Source organism: Mustela nivalis (assembly GCF_964662115.1).
Source record: "Mustela nivalis genome assembly, chromosome: 7".
NCBI classification, from domain to species: domain Eukaryota; kingdom Metazoa; phylum Chordata; class Mammalia; order Carnivora; family Mustelidae; genus Mustela; species Mustela nivalis.
This window is the reverse complement of record NC_139026.1, coordinates 99189443-99203603: the sequence shown is the minus strand read 5'-3', so window position 1 is coordinate 99203603 and position 14161 is coordinate 99189443. Positions and strand designations below refer to the sequence as shown.

The window sequence follows — 14161 nt, the reverse complement described above, 5'->3', positions numbered from 1 at the left end:
AAGGATGTGGAGAATTAGAAACCTTCATGTGCTATTGGTGGGAATGCAAACTGGTGCAGCCACTGTGGAAACAGTATGGGAACAGTATGGTTCCTCAAGAAATTAAACAAAAATATCATATGATACAACAATTCCACTACTGGGCATTTATTCACAGAAAGAAAAATCACTAATTTGAAAAGATATATGCACTCCTATGTTTACTGCAGCCTAATTTACAATAGTCCAGATACAAAAGCAGCCTGCATGTCCATTAATAGATGAATGGATAAAGAAAATGTGATGTATAAATACAATGGAGTATTGCTCAGCCATAAAAAAGATGAGATCTTGCCATTTGCAACAACATGAGTGGACCTAATGGGTATTTATGCTAAATAAAACGTCAGTCAGAGAAAGACAAATACCATATGATTCTACTTATATGTGGAATATAAGGGGAAAAAAAAACAAATGAATAAGCAAACAAAAAGCAGAATTACATCTATAAATATAGAGAACAAATGGATAGGGGAAAGGGGTTGGGAGATGGGCAAAATGGGTGAAGGGGAGTAAGAGAACAAGCTTTCAGTTATGGAATGAATAAGTCATAGGAAAAATAGATAAAGAATAGGGAAACAATGGTATAGTATTAGTATTGTATGGTGACAAATTGTAGTTACACTTGGGGTGAGCATGGCACACTGTAAAGAGAAGTTGAATCACTGTGTTGTATATCTGAAACTAATGTAACATTGTCTATCAACTACACTGCAATTAAAAAAATTATAAAAAATTTTTAGAAAGACAAAGATTGTCAGTCTGGCTAAAATAATCCAGCAATATAAGGAAAATATTGAAAATACTAGGAAACAATAAAGTTTCACTAAAACTATGGCTTGTGTTGTTCAGTAAAAAAGTAGGTTAAAGTTATTATTAATATAGAATATTTGGACCATACAATTAATGTTTGACTAAACTGACATATAAAATATTACACAAACTATGTGCATTTCAAGTGCATATAGAATATTTATAAAATTGGACCACATAATGAATCATAAAGAAAATTTCAAGCAATTTCAAGTATTTGAATCAGCTAGAGCACATCCTCTAACCAAAATATAATTAAGTCATAAACCATGACATAAAAAGTGTTTTAGAAAAGCCTTGTGCCAAACTTTTTTTTCCTTGAGTAAATGCATTTTATTTTTAGACAACCTACATGACTTTTTTTTTTTTCCTTAAAAACAATGCCTCCACTCTAGATAAATCAAGGTCAAAATAAATGAAGAGCTCAAGATGACATCCGTCCCATTTGTCTAAGTCCTGGCATCTGGATGAAAAGCAACAGCCAGTTCTGACAACAAGTGGTACCTTCAAAGTTAACAGCCAATTTTATGAACATTTTTCCATTTCTAAACCATCTTTAAAGAAAATCATATATGGGGTCACACCACCCTCACAGAGTCCAACAGAGCAACCATGCCATCTAGATTCATGTTTTCACCAATAAAGAACTGGTAGTTTTTGAAATTAACGAGGATGTGCTTGATTTGTTCTGTAACCCCTGCCACAAAAGGTTTTACTCTATCTGGCCTCTTTTCTTCAAGTTTAACTTTGACTGATTCCATAGAATCTTTGTTGTACTTCTTGTAGGCTACTTTTGTGAAGCTGGTTTCCTGCAAGCGCTGGTTCACAATAACATCAACACCAGTGACTATTGTGGTTTTGGTACTTTCCCCTTGGACCTTCCGTGGAGACATTTTCATCAATGAATGTATCATCAATGTTACCCTCTGTCCTACTGACCATCTTCCCTCCACCTCCAGGCACAGCCCATCTGGGATCTCCCAGATGGTTTAAATGTCTGAGAACATCTCATCATGGCTGATGAGGTCCTGGTAGATCATCATACCAGCTGCTGGAGGGAGGTGACGGTGGTGCTAGTTTCACAGGAGCCTGAGCTCCGGCCAGAGTGACATTCAGCAGGGGGTGGGGAAAAGCTGTGACAAACATTTTAAAAATACACTTTTAAGTAACTTGTGTGTCAAAGAATACATTTCAAAAAGATTAAGAAAATATTTTAACATAAAAGGTGATTCTTTATAGTTCATATAAAACCATTTGAAAAAAAATCTGAATGCTCAGCAATATGGAGTAGATTGTAATAGTTCAACCATTCCATTGACAAAAAATAGGAAAATCTGGAATAATTTTCTGTATTTATTTATTTATACAGGTGGGTGGGGGGAGGAGCAGAGGGAGAGGGACAAGCAAGCTCCATGCTGAGTGCAGAGTCCAGCCAAGGGCTTCATCCCACCACCCTGAGATCATGACCTCAGCTGAAATCAAGAGTCCAAGGCTTAACTGACTGAGCCACCCAAGCACCCCAGAAAATCTGGAATAATTATAAAAATCATATATGTAATGTCTACACACTGCTGAAGGAGAAATAAGGACTACAAGGAGTAAAACTCAACAAAGGTGATAAACTTTGAGAGATGAGCTGATGTTCTACAGCTGTCTTTGGAAGCATTCTGACTCTTCTGGTTGCTTATCCTGACTGCAGGTTAGAAACTGTGAATCTAAGCTTGACCCAGGCATAGGACCACTTACAGGAGCAGAGAAACCAGGCATGTTTCTGGTGGTCACACAAGGCAAGAGTGATATATTGGAAACTCCAGGGGCTTAAACCTTTGACTGATTACTATCTCAGTGAGGATTGTCAGGGAACATACAGGACACCGAATTAAATTTGAAGCTTAGGTAAACAGAAAATACTTTTTAAACGTAAGTATGTCAAATGTTGAATGGGACATACTTGTAGTAAAACTTTAAATGGCTATTTATCTAAAATTCAAATGTATTGGGGCCTTGTCTTTTTTTTTTTAATATTTTGATTAATCTGGAAACTTTTAAGACATTTGCTGAATCCCTAAGAACTGGGAAGACAGAAACAAAGAGAAAACACCATCTAATACACTAGATGTAAGAGAATTGTTCATCTTATTTTTGTAATGTCTGAAAATCTGAACTTGCTTAAAAAATAAGTTTAAAGAAGTGCAAAAAGAAAGAATCGTTAATCATTCCACAAGTCAGAAATTTGTGGCACCACATCCATCTTCATAAACACACTCACCCCAGGTAATGTCAAAATTAAGCACAACCAAGAAAGAAAATAGAGTGAAGAGTGCTGAGGCCTAGTCCAACTAAGGCTGTTGGACTGAAACAAATATTCAAGGTTTCCTTCACATTTTTTGGTAGAATATGACTGAAATGGAAACAAAATAAATGTTTTACAATTTACATGCTACTATTTATTCAAGAAAAGTTTTTACTGTAATTCACTTATAAATAAAAAATGAAATATTTTTATTTGAATATAGTTTTTAACATTGAAAACAATGGAACAGACATTTATATACCTGGTATCAGAAAATGGTTGAACTCTTATTACCAGGAGTTATCTTCATAATAATTCTTTTTTTTTTTTCACTCTTTAAACACCTTAAGTGTAGGAGTTCTGTTTTTTGTTTTGTTTTTTTTTCTTAATAGAAACAAGAGTACCATATTCAGGTACTCATAATAATATTTGTAAACCATAAGGGACTCTTAATCTTAGGAAACAAACTGAGGGTTGCTGGGAGGGGAGGGGTTTGGGGGTGGTGGACATTAAGGAGGGCATGTATTGTAATGAGCACTGGGTATTATGTAAGACTAAAGAACACACACAACTGTACCCCTGAAATAAATACTGCATTATATGTTAATTAATTGAATTTAAATTAAAAAAATTATATTGGTATCCTATCTGGCATCTTCCTGTACCCACACACACCCACACACAGCAAGAAAAATTATAATGGCACAGAAATTGCCAAGTAAGAATAAATAAGAAGGAATGACCTTTAAACTACACTTTATATGTGTAGTCACAGATTTACAGATACACTACTAAAATGGTCAGTAGCACTTCCAGAAAAGAACAACATATTTATATATTTAAGCTGACTTCAAACAAGGGAGGTCATTCTTTACTAGTTTCTTGGCATTTTATGTGGTTTTACAACTTGGATCAAAAATGGGCATGAAACAAACATCATATGTTAATTAGATTTTCAGGAAGCATTTTATAATATTTGGCATCAGAAGCTGATGAGTAAGATGTAAAGATAAGTAAGATGTAAAGTCAAGGAGTCAGGAAAATTGACAGATTAGATTGAAAGCTGATGGAGAGCCAAAGAACAAGAGGTAAAGAAAATATCAAATTTTTTAAAAGTCACCTTGAGGTTAGTTTGGCTAAGGGGCTGATATTTGTAACATATAATATCTAATTGTAAGACCCAAAATGACATTGATATCAGTTAGCCCTGACTTATGCAATCTAAGAAAAATTTCCTATAATATTCTTTTTTTTTTAAAGATTTTATTTATTTATTTGACAGACAGAGATCACAAGCAGGCAGACAGGCAGGCAGAGAGAGAGAGGAGGAATCAGACTCCCTGCCAAGCAGAGAGCCCGATGTGGGACTCGATCCCAGGACCCCGAGATCATGACCTGAGCCGAAGGCAGCGGCTTAACCCACTGAGCCACCCAGGCGCCCCTCCTATAATATTCTTTAAGAATATCTTATAACAAATTCCATTTGTTAGTTTCTTTTTTTTTACAATAATTTTTGAGCTCCTCACCAAACTAGGTCCTATTGTAAGCTTTGTTCACAGCAGTGAATAAGTCAAGAAACATTCCTGCCTCCTTGGGACCCCTTTCCATTGAAGACATATATATATATATTAATTTTTTTATATTTTTAAATTTTAAAGAACATCAAGAAGAAAATAAAGAGCTCAAGGAGAAAGCACTGGACGTGCGTCAGGTGTAGAACATTACTTTAGATGGTGTACTCAGGGAAACTCTATGAAGAAGTAAGTTTGGGGTTGAGGCCTGAATGATGACAGGTGCTCAACCATGAAAAAGTTGAAGAAAGAATTTGAGGGGCAGAAAAAATAACTGGTCCTTAGCCACTGAAGTAGAAATGATCTTGATATCAAACCACAACTGTCCTATATTTTTCAAAAGATTTTATTTATTAATTTATTTGAGAGAGAGGGAGGTGGGGTGGGGAGGAAGAAAGGGAATCCCAAGCAGGCTCCATGCTGAGTGCAGAGCCTGACTCAGGGCCCAATTGCATACCCTGAGATCATAACCTGAGCTAAAACAAGGAGTTGGACACAACCCAAAGGAGCCACCCAGGTGCCCCCCTGTTCTACCTTTTCATGAGGATTTTTACCTAAGAATATTCACTCATGATAGTTATTACTATTTGATTTCACATAAATTTTGTGGACTTGTGACTCTAGAAATGCAATTATAACTCATACAGTGACAGCTGCCTTGTCTGTCTTGATATTCATCAGACAGCATGTCTTGACTTGATGACTGGCTGCACTGAACAATCTTAGGAGAGATTTTCTGTACTAGATTACTGACTATCAAAATTCATTTCTATTCTCCTTATAAAGACATCTGAAATTTGAGACCAAAAAGAAAATATATAGATTCACAAAAATGACAGAGAAGGCAGTCTAATTTAAGATATAATTTTTATTTTGTCATTCATTTCATGTTTTGTTTCTCAAATACAATTTTTCAAGGTACTTCTTACTTAAAAATAAATAGAATACCCATATCTTATAGAAAGGAATATTCAATGCTTACAATCAATTCCTATTTCCTTTCATTTATAAATTTAATGATCAACTCATTTATAGAGATGATGGACAAATCTAGGTAACAGCTACTATATTTTTAAATAAAAGGACATTTAAGGGTTGAAATTGATGGCAATGATTTTTTAAAGATCTCAACAATTTGCCCATTATATGTATTCTCTAATTTCCTCTTCAGCCAACAAATTTCATTTATATATCTCCAACTTACATGATTCTAAGTCAAATACTATGACTGAAATAAAATAGGAAAATAAAGTTGGCACAAAGAGATCTGGAAAACCCTCGCCTTTCATTATCTTATATAAAAAAGTGGGAAAAATATTCTCTGAATATCCATCACTGCCACACAGTCTCACACATATGAACAATAGACAACACTATGTGATGATTCTTTGTTTTCTCAGTATAATCGAGGATGCTGTCAATCTTGTCTCTTTCATCTCTTACCTTTCACATATGGTTAACTATTAATTATCAATATGCTTATCCCCTATATATTTTTATTCTGTCACTTTTCTTCTACCCCTACTTCAGTTGTCTTTATTTAGGAACTTACCATCTCCCATCTGTTGGTCAATATGCTTCTCATGTTGTCTTACCTCCCTATTCCAAATCTGCTCTTTGGAGCACTGTCAGAAGAGTCCCTCCATATGAAAAATTATTGTGTTTCCTTCTTGCTTAAATTCCTCCAGTAGTTTCACAATCTCAAAGACTAAAATCCAGACCTTTTAATGTGACATACAAGACTATAAAGAATCTGTAAGGAAGCACTGCCTGAATGAGTTATTTTTTTCCTCAAATTAAGGACTGTGATTGATCCCCTAAACATTCACAGGTAAATACTCAGAGTTCTCTAAGTTCAAGGCAAGTTATGAATTTTCTAGATGACAACTTAAAAGCATATATTGAGCAGAAAATTCAGTACCATGATCTGTGTGTTAGAGGATTTAACAAATACACCAGTGATAGGGTCGGTGAAAGCTCTATGGGAACACAATTCTTGAATTTGTACTACAGATTAAAGGGGTCAGAGAGGCATTTGGAGAAACTGTGTTTAAGCTGTATTGAAAGATATTTAGGAACTTTTTAGGAAGAGTTGAGGAATGGTGATACAATGGAACAAGTTCTAGAAGACGAAAAGTGTATTTTCAAGTAAATGAGAATTTATAATTTATGTATGTGCCCAGGTTTTTTTATATTTATACCTCCAGAAACTTATTATCTTATAATAATTCATATTACTATTTGCATAATTATAGATTAAATGTTTGAAATTTAAAGCATTATTTAGAGAAAGGATATAGATATTCAAGCTCAAGTCCAAGAATCCTCTTTGTAAATTAGGAAAACATTATTGAGCCTTCCTACATTGTTTATGTTATAAAATTTATTTCTAAATAAAATTACACTATAACAAAATATTTGAAAATATTTGACTATTAATATTAATTTTTATTTATTTCTTTATTTATTTTTATTTTTTTAAAATTTTATTTTTTATAAACATATATTTTTATCCCCAGGGGTACAGGTCTGTGAATCGCCAGGTTTACACACTTCACAGCACTCACCGAAGCACATACCCTCCCCAATGTCCATACCCCACCCCCCTTCTCGCAACCCCCCTCCCCCCAGCAACCCTCAGTTTGTTTTGTGAGATTAAGAGTCATTTATGGTTTGTCTCCCTCCCAATCCCATCTTGTTTCACTGATTCTTCTCCTACCCACTTAAGCCCCCATGTTGCATCACCACTTCCTCATATCAGGGAGATCATATGATAGTTGTCTTTCTCTGCTTGACTTATTTTGCTAAGCATGATACGCTCTAGTTCCATCCATGTTGTCGCAAATGGCAAGATTTCATTTCTTTTGATGGCTGCATAGTATTCCATTGTGTATATATACCACATCTTCTTGATCCATTCATCTGTTGATGGACATCTAGGTTCTTTCCATAGTTTGGCTATTGTGGACATTGCTGCTATAAACATTCGGGTGCACGTGCCCCTTTGGATCACTACGTTTGTGTCTTTAGGGTAAATACCCAGTAGTGCAATTGCTGGGACATAGGGCAGTTCTATTTTCAACATTTTGAGGAACCTCCATGCTGTTTTCCAGAGTGGTTGCACCAGTTTGCATTCTCACCCTTTCTCCGCATCCTCACCAGCATCTCTCATTTCCTGGCTTGTTGATTTTAGCCATTCTGACTGGTGTAAGGTGATATCTCATTGTGGTTTTGATTTGTATTTCCCTGATGCCGAGTGATATGGAGCACTTTTTCATGTGTCTGTTGGCCATCTGGATGTCTTCTTTGCAGAAATGTCTGTTCATTTCCTCTGCCCATTTCTTGATTGGATTATTTGTTCTTAGGGTGTTGAGTTTGCTAAGTTCTTTATAGATTCTGGACACTAGTCCTTTATCTGATATGTCATTTGCAAATATCTTCTCCCATTCTGTCAGTTGTCTTTTGGTTTTGTTAACTGTTTCCTTTGCTGCGCAAAAGCTTTTGATCTTGACGAAATCCCAATAGTTCATTTTTGCCCTTGCTTCCCTTGCCTTTGGCGTTGTTCCTAGGAAGATGTTGCTGTGGCTGAGGTCGAAGAGGTTGCTACCTGTGTTCTCCTCAAGGATTTTGATGGATTCCTTTCGCACATGGAGGTCCTTCATCCATTTTGAGTCTATTTTTGTGTGTGGTGTAAGGAAATGGTCCAATTTCATTTTTTTTGCATGTGGCTGTCCAATTTTCCCAACACCATTTATTGAAGAGGCTGTCTTTTTTCCAATGGACATTCTTTCCTGCTTTGTCGAAGATTAGTTGACCATAGAGTTGAGGGTCTATTTCTGGGCTCTCTATTCTGTTCCATTGATCTATGTGTCTGTTTTTGTGCCAGTACTATGCTGTCTTGATGATGATATTTATTTCTTTATTTTTTGAAGATTTTTAAAATTTATTTATTTGACAGGCAGAGATCACAAGTATGCAGAGAGGCAGGCAGAGAGAGAGGAGGAAGCAGGTTTCCTGCAGAGCAGAGAGCCCAATGTGGGACTCCTTTCCAGGACCCTGAGATCAGGACCTGAGCCAGAGACAGAGGCTTTAACCCACTGAGCCACCAGACACCCCTACCAACATTAATTTTTAAAGAGACATCATATTAATAAACATGATAATAACACTTAGGGATGTTTCAAAACTGAAAATATCTTCTGAAGGGATACTAAATATTTCTTCATCTTTGATTTTTATTTTATTATTTTTCTATTTATGGTTTCAAAGTTAATTGTAGTTGACCAGCCACAAAAACATCAGAAAATATTTAGAAAGAAAGGCAATTTAGGAAAAGCCATGTAAAATATAAAAATACGGGGTGGTCAGAAGATAACATTCTAAAATAGTAAAGATTAAAAAAGCTCTCATAATTGGACTTTACCTTTGAAAGGACAGAGAGTCTGATGAAGATGGTAAAAACCTTGAGAAGTACAAATGGAGAATAAGAAGAAGAAGAAAGGAGATTTTTAAATCAACTAATTTACTTTTCAAATGGAAACTAATTTATTTTATTTAAAGTTCTCAGGCACCTTTCTTCTACTGGTATTTGTTTTTCCAGCTCATTAAATTTCTGAATGATTAATCTTTGCTCTCTAAGGAAAGAGAATGAAATTATTTGGTGAAGTGTGGGAGAGCTGAAACCCTCAGGACATAGTTTAATCCAACAAGAAGGAACTCAGGGCTAAGGCTGTCATGACATTCTTAATAAAAAAAACAATGATAATATTTCTCACTTAGTTTTAGTACACTATAAACACAGAATGAGACATGCCACTTACCTAGTGGTCTGGAGTACATATACATACATACATACATATATATATATCTAGATACATATATATATATATATATATTTTTCAATATAATTAGCTCTATTGGTTCATTCTGGAATTGGAAAACCAATGCAAAATTCTCACAGAAAATACACAAGAATTAAGATAACCTATTATTGTTATGCCTCATTTGTAGGAAAAAAAAATCAGGAAGTCAGATTTTCTCTCAAAGTGACATGTTCAGGTAATTAAGGCCCAGATCTCTAAGTGCCATATAAAAATGCAATTTTACAAAGTAATTATTCCTAATACAGTAAAAATTACCAGGCCTTTTTTGATAAGCCAAATTGAAGAATTTAAAAATGTACTGAATTATCAGAAGCTAAGATCTCCTTGCATATAGTTTAAGCCCGCTTACACCTAGTTATTATCTTAACCACTGAGATTGTGGGGATATACAACAATGGAGAGGCCCTTAGCTAAATGCACATTTAACTGCCACCTTTAGGATGTTCCAGCTGAATAATTTTATCTTGCTTCAACAATTCTCCATAGATGACAAAATTCTTTAGGGTTTCTATCTCTGTTTCTCTTTCTCTCTCTCTCTCTCTCTCTCTCTCACACACACACACACACACACACACACACCTAGAAGAACTACACATTACAGAGCAGCCCTAAGTAGCTTTTTCTCTGGGCTTTATAATGATTACTACTATTTCTTTAAGTCAAAGACATCTCTCAAAAACCCAGCACATTCTATCCAAAAATTTGTTCCTAAAATGTTTTGGCTCAAGCACCTTGATGGTATAGGAGTTAAGGATTCTTTTCTCTCAACTAACACCTAATAGAATTTCAATTCCTTGAGATTTATAATAGAAGATTGTATGTTTTATTGATGCAACTTAATGAAGCACAGACTATGTATACTGGAAAGTGTCTATCAATGACTGGTAAGAACACACTGGTTTATGGGCTGGGTATCAGCTTCATGGTATTTATTATTATTTTCCCCATTTCATAGATGAGAAAACTAAAGCATAGGTGATTTATTTTGCTCCAAATCAGAAATTTGACAAGTGGTAGAACAGGAATTCAAATTAATTAATCTGATCCTAGAGCCTGTTACTCTATATCCCCACATTAACCCTTCATTCTCCCTCCTAGACCTGGCTGTCAGAAGCAGGGATTAGAGTTGGACAATGTTGAATATCTTAATTTGTATGGAAAGTCTTGTCTAATATGAGTTTTGCTGTCTGATGGCACCTTTTCTTACTGAAGAAATTGATTTAAAGAGTATTGAGAACCAGGAATATGATTATAATTTATTGATTATACAGTGTAAATTAATGTTTTCTCAAATAATTGAAATAAACAATGAATAACTACTGAATTACTGAAATTGCTAAAGTATATTCACATGCAAGCATATATAAGAATATAAAATCAATGTGGCCATACTTTCTAAAATCTTTTCTGAGTTTCTTCTTAAGATCTTATTTATGGGCATTCAGCATTCAACAAAAGTGTGGTGTACTGCAGTTAACTTTTCCTGATTCTTCAGGCCAATGGTAGGAAGTTTCTCATGGATGGAATTCCACAGACTAGTAAATTCACTGCATCCGGAAAAGAATGGATATATTGAGATAAGATTTTGTAGCTCAATTTCATCTCTCAGATCATCATTGTATTATCATAGTGTGATTTTATTTGTCCAAGGAAGGCATTTAAAGGAATGTTGAGAGCCACCAGGTGACTCTGGGACATTAAAAAATACCCTCATGAGGGAGACTGTTTCCTGAGTTGTTATGGATGATTCATTATTTTTTTACATTCCACTTTTTGATACTTGACACATGGTATTGTTGTCATTGTCAAGTTTCAATCAGCAGGAGGATAGCATATATAACAATCTGAAAGACAAAAAAAGTGTGACTTTCAACTTTCCCTGTAGAGTTAAGTAGCAATTAAGTTATTTCAAGCACTCCACAAATAATTTTAGAATTTTGGAAAAATTTTGGGTGCTTTAAAACTTACAAGTGTGAATTGTGTTTCATTTTGTGATTGTATTAATAAACTCTAGGCTTTTCTATCTTATCCTTCATGAACAAAGTTCCTTTGTTTTTTTTAATGGGTCGTAAAACTGGAGTCAAAATTCACTGGAATATTTCACAGAAATCAATGGAAGACAAAATGGATTCCATATCGAGTCTGATCAAATGTCTCTCAAACCTCTTGTATAGTCTCTTCTGCTGTGTTGAAAGGACTAATTTTAGAAGGGGATATAATTGTTCTTTATGATCTTGACCTTACAAAAATGAAGAAAGAGCCTTCACTTTTCTATTGTGCTACCAGATGAACACAGAAGTTTTGTCCTGATGGTCAAAAGAGAATTTTAGAATTGAGACGAATATTGAGAAAAATGTAGTCAAGAACTTTCTGATCAGTGTGTCTTGGCAGAATACATCAGTTGGAAGTGCCTGGATTAGAGATATGCCTGAAATTATTTCCCCTACCTGTGCCATTGCAGGGAAGCAGGGGTAGCCAGCAGCTCTTGGCCAGGTGTTTCTCACACAGAATAGCCTGTTCAATTATTTCATTTTGCTGTGAACATATCCCTACTTTCTACGTGTGTCATGAGGAGAAAAAGATTGGGAAACACTGTGTAGGTAATTCCCTCTTTATGTGGTGAAGCTTCTCTGTTCTCTGAATGTTCTTTTAAAAGCTATTTTACAGATATATCATGCATGAATTAATATAAATAATTTTGAATGTTTTTGCATTTTGATGTTTTTACATATACTTCTTTTTTATTTACCAACATTCATTCCAGTTCTCTCTTTCTAATGTCACACTTGGGCATCTGCCAACCTCATCTTTATGTCCTACTATAGTTTGTCTGGGATTATCCCTAAGCGTAATTCTTGGATTGTGTTCTTATTGGCTTCAAACTAATCAGATCATTATAGCTGCCTGGTCATGGCAATAGGTCTTAATAAGTCATCAATTAGGGTGAACTTGAAGAATTTTGCTGACAATAGTGGTGCACAGACCTCTCAGATGCTTGTCTAAGATGTCTAAAACCATGTTCACTACCATTAGAGAAGAGTAGAAGACAGAATCAAAGCAATGACAAAGATATGAACCTTAGATCAAATAAAGTTAGTCCTATCTTGTAATTTTCATTTACTTGTATAATAAGTTTTCTTTTCACCAAGTCATTTTGTTTTACATGTCAGTTTTTTATAAGCAAAATATATTTTAATATATTGTAATATGTGATCTTTTATTTCCTATTTAAATTCCTCATTCTGTATTAATAAAGATAGCTTGGATAGGATTAATTGAACACAGGATTATTAAGGGTTGGCTTAAAAATCATATATGGCAAATATTTTTAAGAATAAGAATCTTGTACCCTGAAAGTCAGTCTTCCTTAAGTCTGGGGAGGAACTATATACACAAAGGTATGCTAGATCAAGTATGGAATATTTTAAAATGTAATTTATATTGTCTACCAGGCTTAGAGCCAAAGTAAGCCATCTGTGTATTTTCCACAACAATTAAACCAGACTAAAATATTAAAAAAAAGAAAAAGTGATGAAAGGTAGAACATTCCTGCCGATACTAGACAGGATCTAAGAACAAAGACAAAGAGAGCTATACTCAAAGCCTACTATGAAGTTATCTTGTATGACCTTACTTAGCAAGTATCACAAAGGGGAGCTTTGGAGCAATGTCACAGTAAGTAGGGTGGCCAAATATCTTTTTAAGCAGAAATGAAGGGCCAGAAAAAAAAAATGGCTAGGAATTCCCACAGGCTCTTTTCTCTTTCTCTCTTTTATATGGAATGGAGGAAAGAAGAGTTCAAACAATGAAATAATTGAAAAGAGAGTCCTGGATTTGTCAATTAGAAAGTCATTGATAATGTTAGTAAGAGTGATTTCAAAAGTAACATAGCACAGTGAAAGAATGATTCAGATTACTGTGTATACAATCATACATGAGCATATGTTCATAGTGCCGAAGGTACTAATAACTCAATTTCTCTCTCCTCTAGATACCAAACCTTAAAGAGTAATTACAAGAGGATCAAAGTAGAATATTAGTTTTATTAGTGACATAAAAATGGACAGTATATCTCAAATATAGAACAGACAACAAAATGAGTTTTCCTAATATATCCTCAAAAGTCTTGATATAGGCACCTGTCAGTAAGAAAATATGGATTTATAATGGACACTCCAAAGTCCTTATCAGCCTGTGGATGGTCCAAATCATGGAGGGTCATGTTTTTATTTTTAATTAATAGTATTTGTTTCTTAGGACAATAGTATTTGTTTCTGGTTTACAGAAAAAAAAATGAACAGAAAATAGAGTTCCATATACTCTCTCTCCCTATATCCTATAACTTCCCCCATTAAAAAAAAAATTATTTATTTATTTGAGAGAGGAAGAGAGAGAGTATGTGTGTGCAAAAGAGGGAGGGGCAGAGGCACAGAATCTGAAGCAGGTTCCACATTGAGCATGGAGCTCAGCACCAGGCTCTATCCCATGGCCTTGAGATCACAATATGAGCATAAAACAAGAGTCCACTCAACTGACTGAACCAACCAGGCACCCCAAGCTTC

General features: G+C 34.8%; 1 pseudogene across 1 annotated transcript; it reads right to left on the bottom strand.

The window, feature by feature from the left end:
- Positions 1-1228: 1228 nt before the first annotated feature.
- LOC309870569 (translationally-controlled tumor protein pseudogene) lies at positions 1229-1895 on the bottom strand (annotated as a pseudogene). Its single transcript has one exon. The product of its transcript is annotated as a translationally-controlled tumor protein pseudogene (transcript).
- Between the last annotated feature and the right edge of the window lie 12266 nt (positions 1896-14161).